Source organism: Eumetopias jubatus, unplaced genomic scaffold, assembly GCF_037043125.1.
Source record: "Eumetopias jubatus isolate StellerSeaLion01/CBP00866 unplaced genomic scaffold, mEumJub1_p1.0 scaffold_3, whole genome shotgun sequence".
NCBI classification, from domain to species: domain Eukaryota; kingdom Metazoa; phylum Chordata; class Mammalia; order Carnivora; family Otariidae; genus Eumetopias; species Eumetopias jubatus.
Window position 1 is genome coordinate 150,362,213 of NW_028274809.1, and position 8,258 is coordinate 150,370,470.

An 8,258-nucleotide genomic window follows, 5' to 3' on the forward strand; every position below is an offset into this window, starting at 1 on the left:
CTCCGCGGCTCTAGCACTTGCCAGAAGAGGCCGGCGGAGGCCCCCGCCCCCGCCATCTATCCTCCCGAATATCGCCTCGGATTCACTTCTCCGCACGTCCTACCTTCCAGTAAGTGGTCGCTTCTCTGTTCAGATAGTTGTTGCTACTCTCCTCTTTGATCTCCTGTTGAGTTCATAGGTGTTCAGAAAGGTTTGATACCTATTCAGCTGAATTCCTGAGACCAGACGAAATCTAGGTCTCCTACTCCTCTGCCATCTTGCTCCGCCCCCTAAGTTTCAGGTAAATTTAAAGCTTCAGGTGAATATTGGATTCAGTGGTTAGAATATCTGACTTCTAATTGTACTTTCACGAGTAACTTCAGAAAAATTATTTCTAACTCCTATATTCCATTTTTGTCCCTTGAGGTATAACTAACAAAATTGTGAGCTATGTAAAGCATACAACATGATAATTTGATATAATTGTGAAAGGAGCTCCCATTGAGTTAATTAACATATCCATCGCCTCATATATTTACCCCCCTTTTTTGGTGAAAACATTTAAGTTCTACTTTCTTAATGAATTTTTTAAAAGGTTTTATTTATTTATTTGAGAGACAGAGAGAGAGCAGGAGTGGGGAGAGAGAAGCAGACTCCTGGCTGAGCAGGGAGGCCAACGTGGGGCTCAATCCCAGGACCCTGAAATCATGACCTGAGCCGAAGGCAGATGTTTAACTGACTGAGCCACCCACATGTTTAACCCTCAGATGTTTAACCCTCTGAGCCTCCCAGGCACCCCTTTCTTAATGAATTTTAATGATACTACACAGTGTTATCAACTATTACATCTTCAGACTTTATTCATCGTAAAGCTGAGAGTTTGTACCTTTTTACCATCTTCTTATTTCCCCCACCCCAGTACCCTGGAAACCACTTTTCTACTCTGTTTCTACGAGGTAAAAAAATTTTTTTAAGATTCCTCATATACATGACACCTTGCAGTATATTCTGATTTAATGATCAAACAAGAGTTAATAAAACTTGCCCTAATCATCCTTATAATTGAGTTTTAAGTTAATGAATTTATTTATATGAGTTTTAAAGAGTTAAAGTGTGATCATTGTTTTATTATAAAATATATGGCCTACAGAGTCAAATAAAATGTGTGTGGAATTTTCCTCTACTTCACAGTTGAAATCCATTGGTGAGTTACTTAACATCTCTGAACTGAGGCCATCATCAGCAAAGTGGAGGTAGTAACACATACCCTGGAGCTTTAATATGAAGTTAAAGTGAAACAGCACATCCTAAAATAACTACCAGGGTGTCTGACCCTTAAAATTTTCCTCAGTAAATTTTAATTTTCCTTTCTACCCAACTTCACATTATATTTGATATAATTAGTTATGACACATCTTACAAAAGTAAAAGACAAAGCATAAATTATATTTTCAATATCATTTTTAATAAATCAAAACATCTCATAAACTTTCCCAGTGCAATGAGTAAATGAGAGTAAATGAAAGAGAGAAGCCTATAGAAAACCATCAATTTAAGGAATAAGAAACGGGAATAGCCAGTAAATGGAATGATTTTCAGTTTTCTCACTTGAACATCCAACATATAACACTTACCTCCCACTTCATATCCATAGTAGCCAAACATTGTCAGTTTAGGCAGTTATTTTTTTAAAGATTTTATTCATTTATTTTGAGAGAGAGCAGAAGGAAGATCAGAGGGAGAAGGTGAGAGGGAATCTCAAGCAGACTCCCTGTTGAGCACAGAGCATGATGCGGGGCTCTATCCCAGGACCCCGAGATCATGACCTGAGCCGAAATCAAGAGTTGGACATTTAACTGGCTGAGCCACCCAGGTGTCCCAATTTGGGTAATTATCTTTATTATGACTGAGAATGAACAGAAATTCTCATACACTTCAGATGTATTTTGGGTGACAAATTTTCTTGCCAGATAAGGTTGAATGTGTATACCCTTCCATTCAATAATTCCATTCATAGGTTTATACCTAGAGAATTTCTATTAAATGTGCAAAATAAGACTGTACTAAGAAAAAGTAAAAAAATTAGATGGGAAAAACCCTAATTCTATCTCAGTAGAGGAATGGGTAAATAAGCTTTGATTTTTTCCATAAATTGAATATTGAAAAGCAGTATAAAATAATGAACTCTATTTATGTGTATCCACATGAAAAAAATCTCAAAAGCATATACGTCTAAAAATGCAGTTACAAAATCATATATTTAGTACAACAGTTTGAACTTCCAAGCAATTTCATGCATTTAATTTGAATTGGTATTTCCCTAAAATGTAAAAGCATGGTAGAAAAGATTTACATCAACTTGAGAATCATGGATACTTCTAGGGATGGAATTAAAGAAATGGAATGGTGGGGGTGCCTGGGTGGCCCATTCGGTTGAGTGCCTGCCTTCCACCTGGGTCATGATCCCAGGGCCCTGGGATTGAATCCCACATCAGGCTCCCGGCTCAGTGGGGAGCCTGCTTCTCCCTCTGCCTGCTTCTCCCTCTCCCTGTTGCTCCCCCTGCTTGTGCTCTCTCTCTGACAAATAAATTAATAAAATCTTTAAAAAAAATGGAATGGTGTAGGCTTATAATGGAATCAGTTATATACATATATATGTGTGTCTAAAAATTAAGTTACAAATGATATGTCTATATAGTATAATAGTTTTTGTTTGTTTGTTTTTTGGGTTTTGTTTATTTTAGCTAAGTACTATTGTATTCAAAAGGGTAGAGAAGATAGAGTACAGCCCCCCTAGGGACAGGATGGAACAAAGCAAGCAGTTCAAGTCAGCCTCCTGTTCAGCATATACTCTGGATGTCCCCCCGCCAGAGCCATCTTGTTGATGGTCATCTTGAAGAAGCAGTCAGACAATGGTAGGCACCTATTTTCTCCAAAGCCTCAAAACAGCACATGAAAGTCTTCTGATTTAGAAATTCATTCAGGCACCTATGCTCAAACATCTGGTTCTGATCTAAGACACCATAGGTGAAGAAATCAACAAAGGTAAGCTTTTCCCCTGCAAACCATGAGAATTTCCCCAGAAAAAAAGGAGAATGTTTCAGTTGTCCTTGTAGCTTTTCTAAGTACTATGTCTTTTCCAAGTACTGGCTATATATATCTCTATCTATCTATCATCTATCTAAAGAAATAATATATAGAAAGTAGAATAGTAAGAAATAATGTTTAGTCTGCATGCCACTGTGGGTATTAATATATGCTACAATTCTTCGTGTAACTGCAAATACATTCTGATTTATTTGGTTTAAATACACTCAGTAATCTATGCTGTATTTTTAATGTTTAATCTACAACCAAGTTCGTGAAGGTTCAGGTAGTTGATGGACTCCATTTTGAGCAACATTGATTTAAGATAGTGAAATTCAGACTTAAATTATCAGCCATGATTTTTTCATGTGTGATTCTTAAAATATTTTATTTTAGCTGAATACAATTTTTTTTAGGTTTAGTCTAATTTCTCTTGTGTGTTCTGATAAATTACCTCCTATTTAAGGTTGTCTGTATCATTTTTTTTAAAGATTTTATTTATTCATTTGAGAGAGAGAGAATGAGAGAGAGCACATGAGAGGGGGAGGGTCGAGGGAGAAGCAGACTCCCTGCTGAGCAGGGAGCCCGATGCGGGACTCGATCCAGGGACTCCAGGATCATGACCTGAGCTGAAGGCAGTTGCTTAACCAGCTGAGCCACCCAGGCACCCTGTCTGTATCTTTTTATCATTTTTTTCATTATACTAAATCTGCTCTTTAATCCCCAACCCCTATGCCTCCCATCCCCCCCACCTATCTCCCCTCTGGTAACCATCAGTTTGTTCTCTGTATTTAAGAGTCTGTTTCTTGATTTGTCTCTCTCTTTCTTCCTCTTTTTTTTCCTTTGCTCATTTGCTTTGTTTCTTAAATTCCACATATAAGTGAAATCATATAGTATTTGTCTTTCTCTGACTGACTTATTTCACTTAGCATAATACTCTCTAGCTCCATCCACATCATTGCAAATGGCAAGATTTCATTCTTTTTTATGGCTGAATAATATTTCATTATATATGTATATTTCACTTTATAAATATTTCATATATATAATTATATATATATTATATATGCATATAATATTACATATATACATATACATTCTATACATATATATTATTTATATTTCAATTATGTGTATTATATATTATGCATATAATTATATATATTTCAATATATAACTGTTTCATTATATGTATATATATATATACTACTTCTGCTTTACCCATTCATATATCAGTGGATACTTGAGTTGCTTCCATCATTTGGCTATTGTAAATAATGCTGCAGTAAATGTAGGGGTGCATACATCCCTTTGAATTAGTTTTTTTGTAATTTTGGGATAAATACCCAGTAGTGCAACTCCTGAATCGTAGAGTAGGGGTTTTTTGTGGGTTTTTTTTTTTTTTTTTAGTTTTTTGAGGAACCTCCATGCTGTTTTGCACAATGGCTGCACCAATTTGCATTCCTACCAACAGTGCTCAAAGGTCCCTATTTCTCCACATCCTTGTCAATACTTGTTTCTTGTGTTTTTGATTTTAGCCGTTCTAATAGGTGTGAGGTGATATCTCGTGGATGGTAGTTTTGATTTTCATTTCCCTGATGATGAGTGATGATTAGCATCTTTTCACATGTGGCCATCTGTATGTCTTCTTTGGAGAAATGTCTGTTCATGTCTTCTGCCCAGTTTTTAATTGGATTATTTGTTTTTGGGGTATTGAGTATTGAGTTGTATCAGTTCTTTATATATTTTGGATACTGACCCTTTATCAGATATGTCATTTGCAAATATCTCCTCACATTTGGTAGGTTGCCTTTTAGCTGTGTTGTTTCCTTCGCTGTGCCAAAACTTTTTATCTTGATGACATTCCAATAGTTTATTTTTGCTTTTGTTTCCCTTGCCTCAGGAGACATATCTAGTAAGAGGTTGCTACAGCTGATGGCAGAGAGACGACTGCCTGTGCTCTTTTCAAGGATTTTTATGGTTTCAGGTCTCACATTTAGGTCTTTAATCCATTTTGAATTTATTTTTGTGTATAGTGAAAGAAACTGGTCCAGTTTCATTCTTTTACATGTAGCTGTCCAGTTCTCCCAATACCATTTGTTGAAGAGATTGTCTTTTTCCCATTGCATATTCATACATTCTTTGTTAAATATTAATTACCATATAATTGTTGAGTTTATTTCTGGATTTTCTGTTCTATTCCATTGATCTATATGTCTATTTTTTATGCCAGTATCATACTGCTTTAATTACTATTGTTTTGTAATATAACTTGAAATCTGGAATTGTGATACCCCCAGTTTTGTTTTTATTTTTCAAGATTGCTTTGGCTATTTGGGGTCTTTTGTGGTTCCATACAAACTTTAGGATTGTTTGTTCTAGTTTTGTGAAAAATGCTATTAGTATTTTGATAGGGATTGCATTACATCTATAGATTGCTTTGGGTAGGATAAATGAATTAAGTAAAGTAGCAGGATACTAAATCAATTGTACAGAAATCTGTAACATTCCTATACACTAATAACAAAGCAGCAGAACGAAACTAAGAAAACAGTCTCATTTACAATTGTACCAAAAGCAATAAAGTATCTAGGACTAAACTTATCCAAAGAGGTGAAAGACCTGTACTCTGGGAAGTATAGAACATCTATGAAAGAAATTCAAGATGACACAAAGAAATGGAAAGACATGCCATACTCATAGGTTGGCTGAATAAATATTGTTAAAATGTCTATCCTACCCAAGGTTGTCTGTATTTTTAATAAGAACTTTAGCTACCATTTATATATAGTTGCTAGGACACATCTGGTATGAAGTCTCTATTCTGACTCTTAAGAGTCTATATAACAAAAAAAACCCTTCTGTTTCATCATTTGTAAAGTTGGTGTGGCAGCATTGCTGACCTTAGAAGATGTTGTGGGGATTACATATTAAAGAGTATGTAAAACCACAGGACTGTCCTCAGCAGATAGTACAAATGCTTTCTATTATTATTAGCAACTTCATCAAAAATCATCATTTTTACCATCAGGCCATTAAACAATTTAGAAATAGTTGCCATCTTTCTGGTCATTAGCTTTTATTTGCATGGTTTTGAAAATCTTCTATAATTTCACTGAACTTTCCCATGCACTAAGCTGATCTCTTCACCTCACTGTATCTTAAATCAGCTATATTCTTAACCTGACCACCCCTTTGGATCGTTCATCATCCTCACCCTCAATGTCCTTTACTTCTCATTCTTCTGTTCTAATCCTGTCCATCTTCCAGAGCTTTCCTCAGGTCTCCTCTTGTTCTACAGTTACATCGAATTAATTGAAATTTTCTCAGTCAATATTTATATTGTCTATATTAGGTAATTTAGTGGTTTTTTGTGTTCTGTTCACTCATGTTTCATATTCACATCTTGTTCACTGATGTTTCATATTCATTGATCCTGTGATGTTCACATCTTGTTCACTGATGTTTCATATTCACATCTTCACCACAAAGTCAACTGTTTGAAGCTATGGGTTACATCTGTGATGTCTTTCATCACTCTCACAGAGCTCCACAGAATCATGAATGAGCAGCAGATATTTAATACATTGCGATTGGAGTAATCCACTATATTTTTCCTAGCATCTGATATTTGCCATCGCTCTGATTGTGGCTATCACAAGTCAAGCCTCTCTGTTGTAAATCATGGTTTTATAGAAAATTTATTTCACTTAATTTATTCATCTTGCATATGGTACCAGCCGATCTTTTCCTAAGGTAAACAATCCCAGAAGAAAAATTTTAAAGATCTTTTAATTGTTATACACATCCTTTAAATTTTTATAAATAACAATTGTTAACATAATTAAGTGTGGTCAAGTAGGACAACAGAATAAGAACAGTTATTCCTTAAGAAAAAGGTGATATTGATGACACATGTAATATCAGCAAAATAGAGCTGATATTGCTTATGTTCTTTTTGCTTTAATAAGGCCAATTTTTCTTAGACATACAAAGACTGTTAAATTGGAAAAAAAAAAAAAAGCCAAGTACTTCCGACAAGAGAACAAGTTAAAATAAAGTGTCTCAGAGGCTTACATCACAGCCCCCTTCTTCCAGGAACAACATCTCTCTACACCGCGGTCCTGAAACTACAATGAGCCCCTGGGAATTAGATATCTTATAAAACAATCTCAGGCTATTTAAGATTGTTCTGGTCAAAGCCTCCATCACTCATAGGATGATAATTTAGTTTAGAGCAAAAAAAAAAATCATATCAGATTATAATTTATAACACTGGTTAAAATATGAAGTCCAATAGCTATTTTAAGTTTAAAACATGTTTTAATAATTACCCTCTGAATTTTAGGAACCATTAAATATTACTAAAACTTTTGTTCTCTTAGAGGTTTTAGAGACTCATGGTTAAATTATAAAAAATTAAAATACTCTTTTTTATCAATGCCTAAGAATGAAGCTATAATTCTAAAAATATATTTAATTTACAATAGATATATTTTATACATTTTTTCAGTCTCCTTTATCCATGCGAATATTTTTAGTCTTTTCTAAGTCTTATCAGCAGTTTCTCTAAAACATTGTCAGGAAGGAGACTTAGGATATACCCAGTACTTTCTTTCAATGCACTAACCAAGGGGTGAAATTTTGACTATGCTTTCAAAAGAATAGCTTTCCTGGGATGGCTCATAGAAGGGAGGTAAATGACAAGTAAAACCTGTTAAGGTATTTCCAGGTAGCATAGTCCATAAAACACCGTGTAGCAGAAATCTGATCAGTGAACTCACCTGTGGTCTAACTTTAGGGTTTAAAGTTTAGATAATATTTCTACCTCCTAATTTATAATCTGTATTTATTCATTATTTTTTATTTATCAACCATTTATTGATGAAATCAGACAATGGAACATAAAATGATTAAGGTGCAGTTTGTGCTTTCAAGAGGTTCATAGTTTATCGTAGAGAGAAGGAGGGAGAGGCATTACAAACACAATTATAACTAGAGCCAAACTCAGTTTATGTTTTGAATTTCTTTTCCACCAAGAAAAATATCATCTTGGTCATTTTTGTTCTGTGTTACCTCCTTTCCCTGGAGTTGTAGCTAAATCCTGGGAGTACATGTAGATCCAAGATGATGCGTGTGTTCGGGTAGGGGAAGATGCGTTCCCCTTAGGTATTTATTGACACATGTAAGCT